This window comes from Globicephala melas, chromosome 13, assembly GCF_963455315.2.
Source record: "Globicephala melas chromosome 13, mGloMel1.2, whole genome shotgun sequence".
NCBI lineage: Eukaryota > Metazoa > Chordata > Mammalia > Artiodactyla > Delphinidae > Globicephala > Globicephala melas.
In genome coordinates, this window is record NC_083326.1 from 11,057,737 (window position 1) to 11,081,542 (window position 23,806).

Genomic DNA, 23,806 nt, shown 5'->3' on the forward strand with positions numbered 1-23,806 from the left:
AATGGTAGAAACAGTTGCATTGGCTTGACGGCAGCTGTGATAAACAGAGCATTCCTTGCTGCTTTGCACGTAGATGTTTATGCATGGCCAGCACCGTTAACTCACACACCTACGGATCTCATAAAATCTGAGTGAAAACAATCAGTGCAAAGGTGCAAATTCTGAGTCACACTTTAGAAATTTCAGTCCAAGCTCCACGTCATTATAGTGAAAATGCTAACGTTACTTCTGTGTAAAACATTAATTTTTTTACCTGTCTTTATCTTTTTGTAAGCATTTGTTTCTCCCTGTATTTAAGGAAGAATTTCTATGATGAAAAAACCTTTTGGGGGAGGAGAACTGATCAATTTGCTCCTTTCCACGTTTACAGTTTATATGTCTGGGGGCAAGGTATCCTATCTTCCCTACTTGTTGTAAAATGGAGATAAATCCATAGTGTTTTGATGAGAATAAAAAGTCAATATATATATAAAACACATGGAATATCACAGTAGATGATTCATAAATAACTGTTGATTTTACTCTGAACTTTTTTTTCTTAACAACTCATCTGCTTCTATCTCACTTTGATTCTCAATTTTGTTTCTCAAATTTCAGGTCTAGAAGGGCTTAGAGGTAGAAGTAATCCATTATGACACTAATTTTATAGACTAGGGAAGACGCTAGAGGCCAGAAAACTGAAGTAGGTTTCTGCTTCATGAGATCTTGGAATCCCAAGATCCCATGACGTCTCAGAACCAGGATTATCCATGTTTCCTGATTCCTAAACCAGTGATCTTTCCATGAAACAATATTTAACTATTTCTTCTATTAATCAGTGGAACTTATTTCAAGCCTACTTTGCCTAAAGTTATTTGTAAGACCGTGATATAAGTTTTTAATTTGAATATTTTATTTCCAACTCATGGGATCTTTTCAGTCCCTGGAGTTTCACTGTACTGCTATCTTCAATGTTCACACCAATGAAAAGGCCTGTATCAGAGGTTATTTACAACAGGTACTCTCGCAATAAACTATTCTTAGATGATCCAAGCATGAGTCAAGACTTCCAGTACCTATCACAACCACAAACCCTTCCAGGGACTCCTGTCCATAGCTGCTGCTGAGCAAGGCTGCCCTGGGAGCTTCCTTTCTTGTTCTTTCTGCCCTCAGCTGATTGGAGCAAAGAGTGGGCACCTGACCAAAGGCAAACAACACGTGGGTTTGTCAGCATCCTATGAAGAGGCCTGGAATGAAAGCTTTAACCAAAAAAGATGAAGATGAACAGAACCAGTTAGATTCTGCTTTGGGGAAAGAACCCATTAGTGACTAACAAGTGCTATAATTCATACTTTGCATATGACACAAACTCCAATACTATTCTATGGTAAAAGTGAAGAAAATTGAGTCATTAATTCACTGTCTATAATGGTGGTGATATGAGTAGAAACTTAAAAACATAAACAACATGTTCATAAAAAACATAAAGCCATGGAGGAATTCCCTGGTGGTCCAGTGGTTAGGACTTGGTGCTTTCACTGCCATGGTCCCACGTTCAATCCCTGGTTGGGGAACTAAGATCCTGCAAGCTGCCCAGTGTGGCCAAAAAAGAAAACAAAACAAAACTACAAAAAATATGTATATAAAGCCATGAAAGTGAAATGCATTACGTTTAAGCTTTGGTCTGGATATCTCAACAAACTAAAGAAAGAATAACATAAAAAAATCTAGAAATATGAACCAGTACATATCCTTAGGTCTTAAATCTTCTAATTTAGAAAAGTGTGATCTGTGTCGTGTTTCATGTTATAAAGTTTTTCAAACTTTAATCAAAGACATCTTTCCTGTCCAAGCAAAACACACACCATAAAAGATATCTCTAAAAGCCAGTGGTTAAGAACCTGCCTGCCAATACAGGGGACACGGGTGTGAGCCCTGGTCCGGGAAGATCCCACATGTCACAGGGCAACAGAGCCCGTGAGCCACAACTACTGAGCCTGCACTCTAGAGCCCGCGTACCACAACTACTGAAGCCCGTGTGCCACAACTACTGAAGCCTGCACGCCTAGAGCCCATGCTCCGCAACAAGAGAAGCCACCGCAATGAGAAGCCCGCGCACCGCAAAGAAGAGTAGCCCCCGCTTGCCGCAACTAGAGAAAGCACGTGCACAGCAAGAAAGACCCAACACAGCCAAAAATAAATAAATATAAATAAATAAATAAAAATAAATTTTTAAATAAGTTTTTTAAAAAAGTCTTTAATATTGCCAGTATCATTATCAAGAGAACTAAAGGATCTGTGTAAACATTTTGTAATAGTGATCTGAATATCTTAGTGAGGAGACTTGGAGAAGCCAAACTAGGTAAGAGAGTGAGGTTAAGAAGGGCAAACAGCACAGAATCCAAGGTCAGGTGTGGGCCAACGGGTGTCCATAGGATATGTCAGTTAGAAAATTTCATGATCGTGGATCAAATTGTCTTTATAATTTCATGAAAAATACCATTTAAAATTGGTTTTAAAATGATGGTTCTTTCAAACTACCATACCAGACAGTGTCATTTGTAAATCAGTTTGTGGTTAATCTTGTAACCTTTTGGAAAAATATTCATTCCAGGGCTCCAGATTTTCTCCACATTTGGTTGACTTAGACCTCAGATTCTTTCATAGCCTGTTGGCCATTCTGACTGAAGCAACACCTCTCCAAAAATTAATACTGGTCATTTCAGTCCAGAGAAGATGTGCCTACTTATAAGAATCACTTTGAAAAAAATCTTGATGGATTTCAGGAAAATATTTAGAAATCAACTTTGGAGAATTTTACTGTTTTTATATTAACATTTTACCCCTTAATTGAGTTTCCCCTCTTATTTTTCCATTTGGTTTTATGCAGAAATGATTGGAATGTAAAACATGAAGAGAGGACAATACACTCATTTGGCATTATTTGCATCAACCACCTGGTTGATTTAAATCAATTATATCACTTCTCTCCACCTCCACTGCCAAGCACTGGTCCAGGCCACCCCCCCCTCACCTGGATTATGGCAACAGCTCCCAGCCAGTCTCTCTGCTTCTCCTCTCACTCCTCCAATCTATTCTCAACAGACAAACAAATAAAGGAATATTAATTGTATCACTTCACTCCCCTTCATTCATTTAATAAGCCTCAATTACATCTCTTCAATAGATTTCCATCCATCACAGTGGGAAGAATAAAACCCCCACTTCCCACTCTAGATTTTAAGGCCATCCTTGATCTGGTCCCTGCTTCTCTTTCTAGTCTTGGCTCCAACTCCTGGGGTCATAACCCTCCACTGGGCTTCTTTCATTCAATGTCTGGAACACACAGGCTTTCTCCCCTTAAGGCTATGCTCATGCTATTTGCTTTCTCCGCAAAGCTCTCTCCCTCTCCTCCCCAGTTTTTGCTTACAAAACTCTTTCTCATCCTTTTGAGGTTAAATACCACCTCTTTAAGTAGGACTTGACCACCCATCTAAAGTGTTCCACCTCCTCTACTTCAGTCCCTTGCTGGTTACCTTCATAGCACTTATCATAATTTGAAATCATCTTATTCATTTATTGTGTTTTATCCATAAGGGTAGACAAATGACTGGCTTGCTGACTCTTTTATTCCCAGCATCCAACACAGTGCTTGGCCCAGAGTAGGTATCCAGTAGGTATTTGTTGAATGAATGAAAACAAAATGAATGATGTTTTCCCTTCTCAAATCTTTGCCATCAACTTGATCTGAGAGTTGAGAGTATAATGGCTGAATTGTCTAAAGAAAGTCTACGTATCCCTTACATTTCTTATATTCAGAAAATGGCCCAGCTCTAGTGCTGGAGCTGAGTGGCTAGACCTGCTTTCCTGTGGGAGGGGCTGGGGATACCATCCATCCCATGGAGCCCATCATTTCCCATCGTGTGTCATGCCTACACTCAGCTTTTTGTTGTCCCGGTTTTAGTGCCATGCGGAAGAGATGGGAGAACATAAGAATAGGAAAGTCCCAATGTAGAGTTTCCTGCACTCCACCAGGGAATGGAGGGTGGTTTAAAGCAGGTTCTCTGGACTAGAGTCCAGTGATTAAAATGCAAATAGTCAGGACAATAGCAGATGGGTATCCCCTGAGCACCACGCAAGTTGTTCCAAAGACCTCAGATTGAGTTTGGGAGCTACTGGAAGAACTTGGAACACAATCGTGCATCAACTTGAGAGAACACTTTCAGATGCTGAAAACTTTCCGTATTCCAAGGGCATGTTTGTGAGCTCTTTTCTCCAACACCCAACTCTCTTGCACTTGGTGACATGTGACTCTGGGTGGTGTTACATAAGCCCTAAACTCTCTCTCTAGTGGATATAGACTGGGATCTTCCACGGGAGATTCATTTGTAAAGGGATATGTCTTTCCATGGGTTCTTCGTAAATTGGGGCGGGAGGTGATGCTATCAATTGTTCTTTAGTGCTAAGCATCAGAATTGTATGGTGGAGGGGAACCTCACATAGTCCAGGGGATGCTGGAAGTTTCTACCCTCTGGGTGAATAGAGTTTATCATCTAAGCTCCTCTGGGGAAGATGACCTGGTAAGACTGGACACCCAGAGAATCTGACTGGGGCCAAAGCCAGAACTGGAGCTCCAAATTATGACCCAGATGTCCAATGAGAGAAGTAGCTTGAGAAAGTCCTACAGAAAAGTCCCTCAGTGGTTGTGTTCTTTTACAAGCTCCTCCTTGACTTCACCCCCACCTCTACCTTTGTTTGTTCAACCTTTCATTTATTGACTTTAAATTAAAAATAAACTTTAAAAAAAATGTAATACAATAGTGATTCAGTGGCTCAGTGATCACGCAGCCCTTGCCCTAAAAAATGAAACAATTAAAATCCAATCAGTCCTGATAACGTTTTGTAATATGATGCTAGACTTCCCTTTGCTTTGACTCCTCTCCTTCCGGCATCCTGTTCTGGGACAGAAATGACACCACAAAGGTTTCCTGTGCCTGTCCTCTCCACTTCTGACCCCTCACTACATCCTCTGCCCACCTATTTGGAGAGCAATGATTTGGTTCCTCTGGAATTCCTCCCTGTCCATATGCTTGATGACACTTGTTGCTAATTTGGGATGCCATAAATGCTGGGCAAGGTCCGGACTGAACTCTTGTCGACTGTTAGTCTCCTAGTTACTTGCTTATTAGCAAAACGGGAAATGTAATATTCCCAGCTATTATCGGTCCTAATTTGTTGGGGGTCTCTCCTCACTGCGGTCTGCCTGACTGTTCTGTATATCTGAAACAACTGAAATCCTTAAAATCTTTCAGATACTTTCTGAATGCTCACTTATTTTGAAAAGACATTCTTGAGGTGTCAGAAATCAGTGTCCTTTGGGGCAACCAGAGAGAGGGTCCTCTGGATGGAGCCTGAGGTCAAGGCTACCAAATCGGGGACTGAGGAGGGGCCCCCTGCTGTTCACTCTTCAGAGCCTTCCCTTGTTCTCTGGGGATCTTGTGTACATAGAATTAAGGTTTCCACCTATTGCATAATAAGCAACGGGCATGCTTAATTCTGTGGTCTGCAGAACACTTCACACATTGTTGTCAGTCAGAATATATTAAATGGTAGTTATGACCATAATACCATATAAAAATAATTAGAAGAAGTTGGGTCCTGTCGCCTTCATGGCACTCTCCTCCCAGCAAGTTAACCCCCAATGGGGTTGGGAAGTCGGGCCAGGTGCAGAAATGAGCCCCGGGCTGTAGATGGACATGCTGCTTGCTGTGTGCACATCCGCCCTGTGTCAGGAGGCCTTGGTCCCAGTCCCCGCGCTGCCTGCCTGCTGGCCCACCGCCTCTGGACACTCAACACTGCCTTCTCCTCCTCCAGACACACAACTGGAATTAACTTCCCAACGGCACACGTAGGCCACATATTTTTGTCTTCTTTCTTAAAGTGAAATCATTTTTTCCTATCTATTGAGAGACCCTGTTAACTCATTTTCTCTGAACTCACACCTAAACAGGATCACTGATGCCTCAGAAACCAGGACTTAAATATTGGCCTTCTTGGAGTCTGCATGTCCAGAGCTGAGAAATTCTAGAAATGTTTAGCCAAGTGCCTGGCCCAGGGATCGCAGTCAGAATGTAGTTTTCTGAAGGAAGGAAAGAAGAAGGAAGGGGGGCGGTGATGTTTTCTGACATTCTAAAACCCAGAGACATTCAAGGGTTAAGCCCTCTTTGGGTCATTCCAAGCCCGTCAAAGTGATCTAAATCTAAGAGAAAACACCTACTTCTTTGCTCCATGCTCTTGTGACAGAGATCTGGAGAGGCTGGGAAGGATAGAATAGCAACAGTTACATTAATGGTACCTAACAGTAACTGAGAACTTTTTACAAGTCACTTTGTAAATCTTTTACATGCACGGGCTCACTGGATTCTCAGAACAACCCTACGGATGATGTAGGTTATACTGTTATCCCTCTTTTAACGATAAGCAGACAGAAGCTAGAGAAGTTAAGTAACAGGTAGGAAGTCTTAAGGGGACTGAATTAGATCTCACATTCACTTGGGAATTTTTGTAAGAACTTTTGTGAAGGTTCTGGGAGGCTTCTCCTCAGTGCCAAGTTCTCTTTGGCTTTGAGCTGGCAGAGTGTGAAGTAAGGGGCCCAGTGTCCCCATTTGCTGTTGCTCTAAATTTGAGTCTGACTTGACAGTGATGCTACACTGAGTCCTCTTCCCAACTCTCCATCAGCCAGGATCTCCTGGTTCTCAGGACCCCCATCTCCCTGATCCTGGCAGTCTCTTGAAACAGCAGCCATGTTTCTTCTCTTTATTGCCTCCCCATCTTCTGGGAGGCGGGGTGGGAGTGTGCGGGGGGGACGACGGTTCGGTCTCTTTCAGCTGGATGTCATCAAGGCTTTTCTGAGTCGCTGCTATGGAGACAAAGCCCAGGTACCGTTTCCATTTGCCACACTTGCTATTAAAAGACAGGCACGGCTTGTGAGCCCAAGATGTTCAGTGAATCAACCTGGAACTTACCCCTTTTTAAAAATTTTAATAGAGGGTAATGCATGCAAGTTTTTTGGCAAGCCATCTGCCTCAGGGACCCAGCACAGGTTAGATAATTAAACTCAACCTGTTCCTGCATGGCTGTCTGACTTACCATTTACCTTGTCTCAGACTCCTCGGCTCCAAAAACCCACTCTCCAAACTGGTTAACTCACTGTTTCCCCCAAACACCTGTCTCGCCTTCTTATTTTACCTCGTGCCATTCCATCCACCTGGAATGCCCTTCCCTTCCCTCTCCCTCTCCAGATCCTTCTCATGTGCTTCACAACGTGTTCCCTGATCACCTCCCTCACAAATATCCTTCTCCCTCCCCTGAATTCCAATCATGATGAATTCTATAGAATTCAGCTGGTAATTAATCATACACAGCCTTATGATATTCCTTCCATTGTTACCCTGAACTGTTATTTAAATCTTTAATTTTAATATAACTGTTTCCATATGTTTGCCTCATTGCCATAATTGGAATATAAGATCATCGAAAGCAGGAGATATAGCGTATAATTGTACTCCCTTTAGTCCCTTGTATGGGGCTGAGTTGCAGATTTTCCTTTTTCTTTGTGATTTATTTATTGGCCAAGTAGACAATCAAAATGATAAAACTTTATCAAATTACTTTGGCAATAACAGATCATAGCTAGTGGGTGATAAACATGTGTGGGTGTTGGGAGAATGTGGGATTTTTGTCCTTGAGGTGTGTTTTAAACCAAAGCACTGAGGAATGAATGAGAAAAGGGGAGCCACGCTTGAGGTATAGCAGGATAAGAAGGCATTTGTGAAGGAGTCCACTGGCCAGATCCCCTCCTCCAGACAGCTTCCCTTCTGCTCTTTCTCTTCTAAGTGAGGACATAGTACTCTAGAAAAATAATTCCATAACCTCTTACCTTACCCTTCTCTTCTCCTCCAGCCACCTGGCAATTCACACACTCACATTCCTTCCCCTTTCCTCTCATCTCAAGCCCTCATGGAGACACAGTCTAATGCTTCCACTATGACTGAGGCATCTTCCCCTGCTCCTCAAGTCCAGGTACTTTGAACCCTCATTGTACATAGAAATTTAAAAATTCCAATGTTACCTTAGATGAATTTAGTGTATGTGGTAGACAGCCTCTAGGACAACCTCCAAGGATCTCTGCCTCCCAGTATTCATAGGTGTGTAGAGTCCCCTCCCTTGAATACAGCCTGGACCTAGTGACATGTTTCTAATGAGTGGAATGTACAAAAGTGATGGTTTGTCACTTTTAAGATTAGGTTGCAAAAAAACCCTCTGATTTCTGTCCTGTGCACTTCTCTCTCTCTCTCTCTCTCTCTCCCTCTCTCTCTTTCTCAGCCTTCCCTTGGAAGGAATCAGGTGGTGGGCTGTGAACAGCCCTGCAAAGAGGACCACATGGAAACTGATGTCTCGAGGGCCCGAGAACTGCCATGTGAATTAGTTTGGAAGCAGATCCTCCCCCAGTTGAACCCTAAGATGAGACTGCAGCCCTGCCAACACCTTAGTGGCAGCCTTGGGAGAGATCCTGAGCCAGGGAACTGAGCTAAGCTGCTGAGATTAAGTCATACTCACTGTGAAATGATAAATGTTTGCTGTTTTAAGCCACCACGTTTTTAGAATTATTTGTTAGGTTGCTCTAAACAACTAATACGGTATTTAATTCCGGTAAACCATCCGGGAAATGGCCAAGATTGTCTGAATGCCTCTGATTATATTTACAGCATTTTCCTTCTGAGAGCTTGAAGAATATGGATGGTTCATTTCAGATACGATCATTGAGTCGACACTCAGGTGGTTGCTACATCTCCTACTTGCTGCCTGCCTTTCATCATGGTGAAAACAGCTGATGCTTAGCAATCTAGATCAAGAGCTGGGCAAGGATTTTACAGCTAGATAATATCTGGTAAAAGAGGGAGCACGAAATGAGTCACTTAGCCAGCTCCGAATTTCAAGAAGTTCAGGGAAGTCTGGTATCCTCGGGGGCTTAGTCTCTGAAGTTCAGCAAAATTTGAACAGCTTAGAAAAGAACTAAGCTATTATTTCACTATTTGTGATAATACCTTCCCTCGTCAGAATAAATCTCACTTGTTTAATGGAGGAACTGGGGCAGCAAACCACAGCCCACAGGCCAAACCTGTACCACTGCCTGTTTTTATAAATAAGGTTTTATTGGAACACAGCCACGCCCATTTGCTTAGATACTGGCTATGGCTGTTTTTGCGCTGCAATGGCAGAGTTGAGTAGTTGCAACAGTCAGTGAAACCCACAAAGCCTAAAATATTTATCATCCAGCCCTTTACAGAAGAAGTGTGTTGATCTCTCCTCAAAGGCAATGATTTGCAGAACGTATTAGAAGGAACACTGTTTCTACGGGATGTTAATTAACGTTATATGGGAAAACAATGGGTTCTGTGGTCAAATGTTTAGGAAATACTGAGTTAAACATGTTGCTTTCCACAAAACTTCTCTGAGCCCTTCATAAATCTCTAAGAGGAGGACATGGAATACTACATTTTTTCAACTTTTTTGACCAGGAAGCTCCTTGTTTCAGATCGCCTCTCAAGAGACTAGTGTCCAGCTCATGGGGAAAAGCTATGAAAGCAGCAGTTTTTAAAGTATTAACTTTGCAAATAAAATGGGGTAGATAAACATCAACAACCTTTGATTTCTAAAAGCATCCGTAACAATTTGAAAATATGCAGAGAGATGGCCTTACTGATCGTGAGCCCAATATGAAATTGACATTCAGAAAGTCAGACATAAACATGAAGTTGTGTGTTAACAGTGGGCTCTGTCTTTGCAGAGATAGCCACACTCAAAATAATTTTAAAGTTGAAAGGAGAGCAATATGTGATTCTACTTCAGTAGGTCTCAAATTTTGTACCGTGGAGTCCTCATGCTTCACATAGATGCCTTAAGGACTATTGCAGCTGGGAATTAAGGATGATCTAGATTTCAATAGTCAATTTGAAAAATGGCTTCTGTTACTCAAAAGAAGTTTGATAATCATTAATCTATTCCAAACTTTTGTTCTAGAAATGAAGGACAACAAAGAATGAAGATTTCTAGAGGACTAGAGAGATCATGGTCACAGACGGTCAGCCCTGGATCTACAAGCCAAGGTTCAGACCTATGTTATGACTGTCCTTTCCCTCACACCACGATGTCCTGGTTAAGGCCTGTGGACATATTTTGTGGGTAACTGGCCAGGGTTAGAGGCCCAGTCTGTAAGCCTGTGAAACTGCTGGCTCTATTCACAACCCCCGTCTGAACCAGCATGGGATGAGGAGAAGAACACCAGGAAGAGTTTGGTGAGTTCAAGTGAAGACGATAAATTACAAAGTATGACACTGATATAATAGGATGTAGAGAGGGATGTTTCCTGTTGTCCCAGAAACATGGCCAAGGTCCAAAGCTGAGCATGAAACTATTGGTGATAAGCACTTTCCCAGAGGGCTCCATCTCCGAACTGTCCCCAGTCAAATTAAGAAATGAACTTAGTTGAAGATGGATGGGTAGTAACTAGTCTTTGGTGAAGTCCATGGTCATGATGAAAGCCTCTTTCCTCATGTCTCTGTGGCCGTGGAGGGTGCCTCCCTCTCCCCAAAGCCAAGTAAGGCAGTCTCCAAGAGAATCGTGAGTAAACACTGATGGTGACACTGAGAAAGGGAGACTGGTGGGGTACATGATGGGCTGCAGATCTCAAGTTCTCCTCTGTTGCAGCCACAGGAATGGGGCCTTGAAAGCTATTGAGAGAACGTGCTAGGAAACAAGAAGTATGGCATGCTTTCCTTTCTATGTTCTAATACCTGCAAAGGCAAAAGGATAAAAGAGTGTTCACTTGATGCATATGACCTGGAGTCTTGGCAGGGGGGGCGGCCAGGGGGAGCATATTTGAGTACAGAGACTAGTGTTCACTTAGAGGTTTCTGAAGGCAGTTGTCTAGGTCCAAAGCTCCAGTCAGCAGGGCTGGCATATGCCTGGAAATTAGATGCTGCAGCCCTACCCCATCTCAAGTCTCTGTGGACCTGGGAAACACAGAAGAGGACTCCAGCAGTAGAGAACTCTCACAGTTCCATGTGAAACAACATGGAAGTTAGAAGGACAGGGGCCACGGAGCCATTCAAGATAACCACTGGACCAAGTGATGAGAAGCCCAACACAAACAAGGGGTTGGAGATGTTTATTAATGCTCAAGCCCAAGATAAAACTGCCTTCTGGGTGGAAGGAGGAGTTCTCAGTGATAGAAAGGGCCAGGGAGAAGTTGAACACACATGAACACACACACACACATTCACACATACACCTCCTGCATGCAGGCTGACACATGAACTGAGAGCACCAAGATCAGAAAGGACTGGACTGAAGGAGGACTAGACCAGGACCCCTTCCTGTACCACATGCTCCAGTCCATCTGCTCCTTCCCTGCTGACCATGCCACGATGGAGGCTTCTGGTGTCTAAAGAAAGGAGTTCAAGGAGAGGAGGCAGGAGGCAAGTACGTGAAGAGCAGACTGCCAACTTCCAAGCCATCGAGTGGAAGACACAACAGTGTGTGTGTGTGGGGGGGGGTGGGATACAAGATTTGAGTCTGATTTGAGACTGAAGTATCAAAATAAATAGGACTGAGTCTTAAATAACAAAATGGACTGTTCTCATAACCAAAAGGGACAGGGAAATTAGAGGAGCTGGCCAAGTTGCTGTTAAGGGAATTACTTCCCAGCAGGAAAGGTGGGTCAACATAGCCTAGTTGAAGGGGCTGTTATTGGATACGTATAAAATGGTTTCATTTGTATATCCAGAACATGTTGAGACGCCCCAATAAATTTGTTCCATAAGATAAACACTTTGGACAGAATTTTAATGTTTTCTTATTTCTAATGCTTTTCTTCTAAGGGATTCTGAAGGCAACATGCCAATATTTTCCCCGTTCTGCAAATTAGCACACAGAGAGAGTGGTGTTGGTTATCAAAGGGACTCTGAATCTATCTACAGCCTTCTGTCTTCTACTCATATCATGAGGCAGCTGACTCCCTCTCAGACCCAAATGTGATCCACTTCTAATTGGGAACAGAACTTTTCAATGCTTGAGCCCAAAACAAATTAAAAAGTAGAGGCTGAGGAGGAGGGGAAGGAGATGGGAAAAGTTTTGCTTTTCCCCTAATTTGAGAATCTGTGATTTCTCACTGGTTTTTATCAGTACCAAGATTTTTTTTGTTTTGTTTTGTTTTGTGGTTCTTTTCATGTCTCTTTTCTTTTTTTTTTTTTTTTAATTTTCACAGTTCTCTATTCAAGACTAAATTTGTCTGTTTTAAAAAGTCCATCTGGCTTTTGTGTTATGGAAGCCCACACAAGCCTGCACCAACCGTTCTAGAAGCAACAAAGAGTTATCAAATAGACCGAGTTTCAAATGAAGGGACAGCAAGCTAATTAAGGGATAAGTTTCTTAATAAGGAAAAAAGCACAGTGGAGAGTTGAATGATGCCAAAACACATGAAAGTTTCAAGACTAAAACTGTGAGAAAAAAAAAAGCAGAAATGAGTTGGCCAATTTTTCAGGCCTCACTCAAAATAAATACATCTATTCCCATTTGTATCAACAGATGAATGTAAATATCACTCAAATAATCTCAAACTAACATTAACATTATACTGAAATATAAATAATTCTGAATATAAAGACAAGTTCAAGACATACCAAAATATAAATATAATAAAACTAGAAATAACATTACATTATATTTATTGTTAAGAGAATGTCACTGGTTTTCTTCAGAAACTTTATTTTTCTGCCTCAACCATACTTAGATTTCCCTCTTACATACTATTCTGGACAGTTTAATTTTCTTTTAACAATGAATGAATAATGTCCAATATAAGAAAACTTTTGCAAGGAAATCATTTTGTTCAAATGATTCCAGTACAAAAGAAATGCAGTTTTTGGCTTTATTTTTAATATTTCATATCAATGTTAATGGACAAGGAAAGAGAAATCACCCAGGAAAGATCAATATTTTCCCATTTATTGAAAAGCTTGTAGATTTAAAATGTATATTCCTTCCATATTTGCATGATCTGGGGTGGGGAGAGTGGTTTGAAGAGGTTTGAAAGCTTTTTTCAATTTTGTCTCAAATGTGTTTAGGAAGCTGCTTTACTGCTATACCTCAGTTCACTTCTCAGAACAAGAAAACTGTTGATAACCACAGCAAACGCTGCATGCCTCTAGGAAATGAATTAAGAATTCATTTGTGAGATGTTTCTTTGAATTTCATAAAGAAATGGCATGTTGTAATTGCGTGATACCCCAAAGTGAAATCAGGGTGTGGTTACGTTGGAGCATTTCTTTGGTTGAACTAAAGATAAACAAGCAGCCCCTTCACAATCTCTCACTTTTCTGAATGTAGATTTCCTCAAGAGAAAATCAAATTGTTGCAAATTATAGAAATGGAGAGAAGACAGAGAGATGGATGGAGAATTTTGAGGAGGGCAATAGACCAGACAAGCTCAGAAAGCTCAGTTACCATCCTGTTAAAATATAACCCACAAAATGTTACACCATAGCATCCTTCACAGCCATCTGCTTCTGCCATTATCTTTGATTCCCACAAACAGATTTCAAAAGTTGAATCTGGCCCTCAGTGAGTTTAGGAACATTTAGCAGGATTTTCTGGGTGGGATCAGAAAAACCACTAATTAACTCAGCATTCCTCGCTTCAGAAACAATCTACCTCTCATCTTTTCAATTAAGACACAGCATGGTCTTATAATTCCTTGTGCCTTTTCACATACTCCACAGGACCTAGAATAGAATTTGAATATGTATATTATGCATTCCCATCCATTTCTCTGCATCTCCATTTCCACCCTCCCCCCAGGCCTCACCACCATCATGTCATCGTTCCACATCTGGATTATTGCAGTAGCCACCTACTGGTTTCCTGTCCTCCACTCTAGATTCCCTCCAATCTCTTCTCCACAGGCAGAGTGAACTTTGTCAAAAGTAAATCAGAGCAGGCACTCCCCTTTTAAAACCTTCAGTGGCGTTACATTGCATTATGGGGAAAAAAAAATCCCAACTCAATGTAATAGCTGCTAAAGCATTATATGTCAGTTAGCTATTGCCGCATAACAAATTACCCCAAACTTAGTGGCATAAAATAGCAACAATTTCTCTTGTGTCAATGGGATTTTGCTGATATTGGCCAGGTATGCCTGGGCTCATGGATGTATCTGTGAGTTGGCTGGGGTTCTGCTTCATGTAGCTCTCATTATCCTACGTGAAGACTATGTGCTAATAAGCCAGATGTTAGTGAAGTTTTTTTTGTTGTTGTTGTTTGTTTTTTAATTTTAATTTGCAGCCAAACACAGTCTGGGAGTGGATCTGATTAGGCAGAGCATGTACTATACCTAGGGCCCACAGCACTTTCAGGAGTCCACAAAATTATTTTCATTTTACTTTAAAATCAGAAGAAAAAAATGAATATGATAAAAATAAATGTTCAATAATGAGTCCATTAGTGTCTTTGTCTTATACCAACACAGTTATAAAATATCATTTCTAATCATTTTTTCATAGATGATGTAGCCCTTGAAGGTCAAAGGGCCTAAGGTCACAAAAGCCATAATGCAAACTTGCATAATCCTAACTAATGAAACTAGAACCCTAGAAAACTGATTGTTGGTCCTGTTTTTTCACTTCTGTAAGCCATGGAGATTTATGAAATTTCAATTTCATCCTTAAAAGAACAGGGAGTTAACTGGTGAGAGTTTCATCTAACCTCCTGGAAAGTGGGTACTGCAAACACTGGGGGATTCCTCCCTGGATTCATTAGCTTGCTCTACCCTAGCACATTTGGATGTTTTCCTCTATCTAGGAGACACAATTTTTAAAGAATATCATCCCATGATTGGTCTATTACTCTGAGGTGCTCATCATCAACTCATGATCATGAGTTGCTAATACAACAAAGCTATGTGGAGAATTACTTTAGGCCTTTACTGAGAGCAGTGGAAGACTCCGTCCTGCAAGAGTTTATGCTATTTTTCCAGGCAGAGTATTTTCTCATTTTATTTACATAGAAGTCCTCTTTACATTTTATTTACATGGAGGACGCAATCACATTGTCAATTCTCTTAGGTTTACAGAAATCTCATGCTGGCAAAACACCATGAGACTCAGAGGAGACATAAAAATGGAAGTTACCATTTGAAAAAGTGAGGCAAAACTATCCTTCACCTTTCAAGATAATTAGATTCAGTTTAAAAGAACTTTCCTTATCTGGCATAGTCTTGTCCTTCCTACAAGAATAAATATGCTTAGTCACCATATATATATATTTAGTTATTCCATCCTTTTTTAAAGAAGCTGTGCAAGTTTTTAGATCACTGCATAGAGTATATTCCAAAGTTCATCTGTCTTGTGAAACTGTGAATTAGCTTTGCAATTTTAAAATTATTTTGACATAATTCTTTATTTTTTAATAGATAGTTCATTTCCTGTTTCCATGTGTCTCTTAATGATTATGTGAGAGCTTGGATTACTTTTCCTTTCTGGTCCCCAAACCACAAGTGGGAAAAACTGCAATCCTGCAAGGGCCACGTAAGCTACCTAAATATTTTCACAGATTCTGTGATTTCTTTTTTTGATGAACTGGGAGAGAACGTTTCATGGCATTTTTACCCTTCCGGAATGTAGAATTCATTTAATATCTTCTCTGTTTACACATATTTCTCGGTATTCAGTATTCCTAATACCCACGGGGCTCCATAAAAATATGGCTTGTCAAGCCCTCCTCTTTCGGAGACTCCACAGGTCTTGTGGCCCATGAATTGAAGAAAACACTCCCTCTTTCTCAGCTCTCTGTTTGAATTATTGTGCTGAAAATTCCTAAGCTTGAGCCAGTCCCCTATTCCTCCCTTTCATTGCACTTCTGAAGGTGATACTTAGACATATCCTTAAACAATGTGGAGAGACAATTGGGAACGCCCTCTGTAGCATCCTGGGCAGGAAGCACAGGGGGCTGGCCTGGGCCGACTCATCCAGGAGTCACCTGGAGAACAAGCTTGTGCTGAGCAAGGTGGCCACTCGCTCTCAGCTGTCTCCCTTTCTCACTTCTAGGAGGGAATCCCTAATTTCCCTTGTGGGACTAAGACAGTGATTCTCAAAGGCTGGTCCCTGGAACAGCAGCATCAATATCACCTGAGAACTTGTTAGAAATGTAAATTATTGAGCTCCACCTCAGACCTCCTGAACTGGAAACTCTGGAGTTGATACCCAGTCACCTGCGTTTTAACAACCCTTCCCGGTGATGACGATTCTCATGTTTGAGAACCACTGGACTAAGACTTGGTTTTTATTGAAACTAAAAGTTAAACACACGACCTATTTACTTAGCACCTCCAGAGGCTTTTTGAAATCCGTGCTTCCTGGTCCCTATTAGAGCTCTCTGCTTCAGGTGCTCACTGCAGCCTCTGCCCTTCCGGGTCCCAGGCAGTGTTGGCAAAGGGCCACTGGAAGAAGTGTGCAGAGTCTGTTTTTGACAGCTTCTCCTAGTTCCTTTCAGCATTCTATCCTTTACATTTCTCTCTGTGTCACAGTCACACCAATTGCTGTTCCCTGGATCTTTTCATCCCCTCCCACTCTAAGATTTCAGGTGGTAAAGGCTGAAATTGCTACTCTTTCCAAGACAACTTGAATTTTAATGCAATATCTTAAAGACCTCATAACCATCATTATCATCTGCATCAGTCAGGATACCTCGGTTATATTGCACTGACAAACAACCCCCTAAACTCAGGGGTTTACAGCCATGAAGGATTATAACCACACTCACACCGGATGTCCAGTGTGATTCAGTGGGGAAAGGAAAACCTGCTGATCGAGGTGAACTGCAGAGGGGACCCCAGCTGGCAGCAACTGGAATCTGACCCACGAGTGTGGCAGAGGGAAAGAGTGTGGCAAAGCACAGACTGGCTCACCAGGCTCTGTCCGGAAGTGACAGTGACATGGCTTTCCTTCCCATGTCATTGGCCAAACCTGCTAACATGGCCACGCCTGACCTCAGTGGAACACTGAAGTTTAGTCATGCCCCAGGGAGAAGAAACGGCTATCGCTGAACCGTAATGTCATCTTGGCCCATCAACCAAAGGACAGACCACCAGTATAGAATTTCAAACTCTGTGGTAGATAATGAACAGCCTCTGGTGCACCTGCTGGGTGGGTCCAGGGTGGAGGGAGCTTCCCTGGCGGAGGCTGCTCCTTGATGGTCCTCAAGCATAGCCATGGGGACTGTTCCCCAGAGGGAAAAGGAAACTGACTTGGATGAAGTGCCACCAGAGGGCTGGCAACTGTGCCAGACCTTCTCCATTCATATTCTCACCCAATCCTCATCTCAGCTGGAGACAAAGGAACTAACCTTCTACAGACAGAAAAAGCCAAGGCCCAGAGCAATTTGAAACTTGCCCACGGGGACACGGGATGTGGCAGAACTGGGATTCTGACTTCACGGGCGCCCACAAGACTAGATCTGCTATCAGAAAGATACAGGCTGGAGGAAAGACACCTCTCTCTCATGTGGCAAAGCAAAGCAGTGATTCCTCCCCTGAGCCCAGTGTTTCTGGGACAGAATCAGCCTCTAGTAGTGGGACAGGAATCACTCTCAGGCCAGTGCGGTTACTGCTGTCAAAGTGAAACTGTTTCCCCCACTATGGTTACAGATTTTCAGGATTTTAATCAAAGGAGCAGTTCTTCAAATAAATGTAGGGAAACTATATTATTTTTATTTAATGAATATCAAATTTTTTTTTTCCAAATTATCTTTTACTTATACAAAAAGGGCATGTTTAGCAAGAGACTCACTGAGAAAAGAGTCGCCACGGCCCAGGAGACAGGGCTGGGAGGCGACAGGCCTTCTGAGGCCCTGCTGGGGAGAAGGGGCTGGGAAAAGTGGTGAGAAGTCCTGGGTAAGTGCTGAGTGGTGTGGGCCCCAGAAAGGAGGAAGCTCCAGTTGGATCAACACTGTTGGCAGGTCACGGGTGGGATTCACAGTGACCTCGCTGCTAACTCCTTTGGGGGTTTCCAGTTAGTGCTGCCGACTGGAGTGAGAGCCGCCCACTGGTTCCTGGAGGCCACCCACCAAAGGACACAGGACAGGAAGCCCAGGATGGGAAGTGCAACTCGGGGTGAAGGCCAGGGAGAAGCAGGTGCTCTGCAGTGGCCCGGAAAGGTCCAGATGCTGAGGCAGCGTCGACTCCTGTTATGCGCGGGCATTCCGCCCTGTCTCTGCCAGGCACTCTCTGACTAGGGCCCGGGCATGGATGGTGCCTCTCTTCAGGTGCTCCATGGCACTCTTGCTGCCAGCATAGGTCGGATGGGCCGGATCTCTTTGCCCATCTCCTCTATGACTGACAGCAGGTCAGTGTAAGTGCTCTGGGAGCCCTGGGCACCAGGTGGTTTCACTGCCTGCACGTAGCCCATGGAGGGCGGTCCACAGTCATTAAACAGTGGTCTGAAAGGGGCAGCGGCTCTGGCGTCGAGCCGGCGATGGGACACTTCCGGCTGTAGGGACCGGGGTGCCGGGCCCAGGGGTGCTGCTGGGGGCGGGGGCGGTGGGTTTGTAGGACATCCCCAACTCCTGGGTGCCGCAGAAATCTAGAGTGTCCCTAGATGAATGAAATAAATAAACTAGTTTAATGAAACGAAAAAACTCCAGCATTTTAGTAAAGAATACTTCCTATCTTCTTTGCAGGAAGCTCTCTGGTTTACATCATTAATGGCGTATGGAAAGAAAATCTCTGGCTACATTTCAACTTCTAAACCGTTGAACAAGAAGCACCAATAATGCACATCAGAAGGTATCACTGGTGGAGAAACTAAGAGGGAAAAATATCTGGGAAACAGGAGAAGAGAAAGCCTCCTACAAAGTGGGTAACAAGCAGATAACTTTGTCAACACCGGCTCCAAAAGTGCTTACCTCACTCAGAAAGGGCACCAGAGCCCTCGATGCAAACACATCATGAAATTATGTCGATACGACGCTGCACTCAGCAGCTCTATCAGCAGGGCTCCAGCTGACTTCAAACGCCTCCCAAGAACACCATGAACTAATAACCACGAGTGCTGTCCAGGGTCAACCCTGAAACACCCCAGGACACAAACACTCAAAGCCCAAGAAGGATGTGATCTTTCAAAGAGTTTTGCAGAGGTCCAAGCCCTTCTAAGTGAATGCACGCCATAGGGACTAGATATTGGCTGTCCTGTAATCCCCAAACTGTCACGATTATAAAACAGGCAGTCTCCAAGAAATTTCTTGGCATTTATTATCAAACCCATTAGGGGTACTTTGGGAAAAGAAGAGATCTCACTAGCTGAGGACAAATGCCACAATAATATAGCATGGGGGTATCAGCAAACAACCATTTGTTTTCCTTCCAATCCCCGGGAGTGACTTGGGTTAAAATAATATAAACTTGGAGGCACTCATGTATATGGAACTAGCATAAATTAATCTCTAGGCCAACTGCCTGTAATATAGTCACTTGCTGTCTAAATTCTATTGAAATGATAAAAACCAGCTTAACTTTAATTACTAGGGTATCTTTCTGTGTTTTCAATAAGATACATACATAAATCCTGAAACTCAACAAATAATAAAGGAAAAACAGCTAAATACACATATAGCTTTAGGGAATACTTGGAACTGGCTGGTGATCCTATCATTAGCCTGTTAAAATACACCAGCTCATCCTATAATTTTCCCTTTACTATGCTTTAAACTCTCTTTATTCCAGCGATGATGCTGAACACATTCATATATCACAATATGTCTCTCCATGTTTTCCAGATGGTATTTGATAAAATGGAAACAAAAGAAAGAGCAAAGAAAAATAGATGTTTTCTACTTTGGTTCTTGAAACAGTTTTTCCCTTGGTAGAGAAAAATACGTACCCGCCCATCCAAGGCTAATGAAAAAGCCCAAGAAATATGGTTCATCTAGAAGTGACACCCACTGGACCCAGAGGTTCAGGCCACTCTTTGGTCTTCAGCGAAGCTCTACAAACCAAGGGTGAAGCGTTCCTTAACTCAGGTGTAAGTTATTGCTAGTTTGGGCTGGAAGGAAATTGGCAATGGTTTAGGTGAGTGGTTTGGGGGTAACAAGACTCATCCCAGTATTTGCCCCCAACCTTGATCACCAAGTTCAAGGAGAAAGACATCCACAGTTACAGTAATTTCTATTTTTTAAGTCAGCATTTATAGACTCAAAGACCTTTAATAAATAAAATTACCAATTTCAAGTGCATCAGAAAAATATTCTAATGGGTCACTTGAGAAGCAAAAATACCAAGTTAGACTATGACTTTTCCAAAGCCACCTATGAGGATTTGATTTTTGTACAGCAGATAACCCTGCGAGGATATTTATTTTCCTTTCAAGACATTTAAATATAAATACTTATATCTTATAGGTCTTTTGTGAAGAAAAACAGACCAAACTTCAAAGAAATAAATTACATGGATGGTAAGGAAGATCAAATCATTTTGAATAAGGAATAAATCTTGTACATAATTTCTCTCATTTCCAATGGTCGTTGCCATTTTGTCTAATTCATCCCCTGGAAATAAGTTGGGGCTGCTTATATGCCATAATGGACTGCAAATATGGGCGCCTACCTGCCCTGCATTTGCTCGTAGGGCTTGTACTGATGGTCAAGGAGGAGAATCTCACGGGACCTCAGGAATATTTACTCAGCATCACCTGGCCATGCCCTCCAACAAGGACACCTGGTCTTATTGATTGCAATCCCTTCGCCCAAAAATGTCTCCTCATGTCATTTATCATCTCAAAAAAATGCCCAGAGAGGGGTGCAGGTGTCCCTATTCCGGTGAAACCATCTGCTACTGCAGTCAGGTAAAGGGAGCAGTGACTGGGGCTTCCCAGCTTTGCCTGAATCCTTTTCTCTAAACCTTCAGCCTGAGCCCCGCCAGCCTTCCTAAGAGACACCAGGGAACGTGAAACCTGAATTCATATTTCTCTGCATCTTGAACGAGCTGCACAACTTAGATGAGCTACTAGGACAAGCTGAGCCTAGATTTTGTCATCTGAAAAATGGGATAATAATTCGTACCTTATATGTTCTTCCGAACACTAAATGGGATAACATTTGTGAAAACACAAAGTAAGAAGTACCTGGCATATGACTGACGTGCAACAAATTCAACCTTCTTTCTTTTAGCCAATGATACATAGTTTTCCAACTGTCCCCAGCTCTCTCTCTTACTGTCCTAATCTCTTTCAGGCTCTTCTAAAAAGTATTCACTAGCAACTACTAGCATCATATGGTAGCAGAGCTGGAAGGGTCCTCAGACATCATGCAATCTTGCTGGGATTTTTGCTATGCTTTTGCCCCACCCATACATCTCCTTCAGGGAGTGTCAAAACCACTTCTCTAAATGCTGATACGACATGTGCCTCTATCGTTTCATAATCTGAATAACCTCAAACATTAGCCGAGGTAAAGGAGCACGGACCATCAACACAACCTTCCCATGTGGTTTCTTAGAGGGGAGCTAGTATTTATTGAATACCTACTATGTGCCAGGCGCTCAACCTTTGTTATCCTGTTAACCATCACACCTTTTTAAGAAAGGTTGCATATCTTCTGTTGTTGTGGTATATTTTGTACCTGTGGGAACACAGATGTCACGTGCTCAGTTAGTGACAGAGCCAGGTTCAAAGCCACATCTGTATGACTCAGAGCCTGTGTTGTTTTCGGATATCTTATGGCAGAGCAATGGCAAAAGCCACAACCGCCAGAGGTAGAAAGATGAGCTCGGAAACAGAGAGGGAGATGAGGACTCTAAAGTAATAAAGGCAGCGACTGCCAGTCGTAAGCACGTGGGCAGTCGCCTTGGGGTCTATTGCCGTAGTGAGTTCCAGGAAGCGTTGGAGAGCATGGAACCCTTAACAGGAACCGAACCATCCATTGCTTGGAAAACAAATTCTGAACTTTGCTAACCCTGAACAGAATACAAAGGTACAGAGGAATAAACAAAAATATGTGAGACTTGAGAGAGAACATTTGCAGAATTGAATTCAGGTTGGTTTGTACGAAGGACATATGCCAGGCGCTGAGCTACTCTTAATGGATTCGAATCAATTCTCTTATTACTACATGGTGGGGAGGAAAAGATGAATGCTTTTTGAAAGCCCTTTGAAAAGGAAAAGGTTTATAAAATGCACCGATTCATTAATTTATTGAAGAGATCTCTAGATTGGGAATCAGAGAGACGTAAGGCTTAGTGTCAGTTTCGCCTCTCACTAGCTGTGTGACCTTGGTCGGGCACTAAATTCTGTAGTCCTCAATTTCCCCAACAGAAAAAGTAAGGGTCCCTTAGCAGTGTGTAAAATTTTGTCCCAGTTACTCACGTCATTGTATTCTCCAACCATTCTCTGCTGCCACAAAGAGTTGGGGGTGACTGAAAGCCAGAGCTGAGGTTTGCTCCCTCGGCATTGTTCCAAGGAAGCTCTAAATTTGCACATTGTACAGAATCAGGAGCAAGCACACACACACACACACACACACAGAGAGAGAGAGAAAGAGAGAGAGAGAGAGACAGATGGCATCAGGCAAAGTTGCTAACCTTTAAAAAGATTCCAGTCTGGCTACCCCAGCAGTCTAGTGGCAGGAATCTGTGCCTAGAGGAGTTGAGACAGGTGAAGCTCTCCCAGGCTGCAGCGCCCAGACCCTGTCGATTCAGCAGCTTCGCCCCCTGCCCCTCAAAAAACAGCCACGTGGCTCTCTAGCAACTGCCCCATCCACGCGGTCTCTGGGCAACAAGTCCGTAGAGGAAGCCCCTGCTTTCTCTTGTTGCAGACCGTTAGGAGCCAAGGAGTTTTGGTGAAAGTTGGGGAGTAAAAGGAACCCCGAGTCAGAATTTGGTACAGACTTATTTTCTTTGTTTAGTAGAGTCCTGGTCTGTTGGTGGGTTTGAACGGTCTCTGCAGAGTCAGCTGATGGCTAAACAGTTTGGAAATCCTGTACCTCAATGAGCACCCTTTTCTGCAGAGTGCATCCCTCAAGAGTCTGTCCACTCCCACTGAGCAAAACCTTTTAGGAATTTGCCTCCAGGGAAGAATCCATGAAAAAATGTATTCTACAGTCAGACGGACTGGATTTTTGTTATGGGTAGTATAGTGTCCCTAACCCCTTCACCAAAGAAAGATATTTAACAGTCCTAACCCCCAGAACCTGTGGATGAGATATCACCTTACTTGGAAATAGTCTTTGCAGATGTAATCAAGTTAAGACAAAGTCATTACGGTTGGTTTAATCCAATATGATTGGTGTCCTTAATAAGAAGAGGGAAATTTGGACACAGCCACAGACGCACAGGGAGAATGCTGTTTAAAGACACAGAATCACGTAGGCACAGATGGAAGAAGGCCGTGTGAAGGTGGAAGTGGAGACTGGAGTTACGCAGCTGCTGGCCAGGGAACCCCCGGGGCCACCAGAAGCTGGAAGAGGCAAGAAAGAATACTTTCATAAGGCTTCACAGAGAGGACGGCCCTGCTGACACCTTGATTTCAGACTTCTAGGCTCCAGAACTGTGAGACAATAACAGTTGCTGTTTTAAGCCTCCCCGTTTGTGGTACTTCATTATGGCAGCCTTAGAAAATGAATATGATTTCTTTTTCAGTTTTACCAAGAACTGGCTGTGTGACCTCTGGGCAAGTTTCCTAACCTGTCTAGCACTCAATAGCCTCATCTGTAAAATGGGAATAAT

General features: G+C 42.8%; 1 pseudogene; it reads right to left on the minus strand.

Moving 5' to 3' along the window:
• Positions 1-18,279: 18,279 nt before the first annotated feature.
• LOC115859377 (cyclin-dependent kinase 2-associated protein 2 pseudogene) lies at positions 18,280-18,648 on the minus strand (annotated as a pseudogene).
• Positions 18,649-23,806: the final 5,158 nt, after the last annotated feature.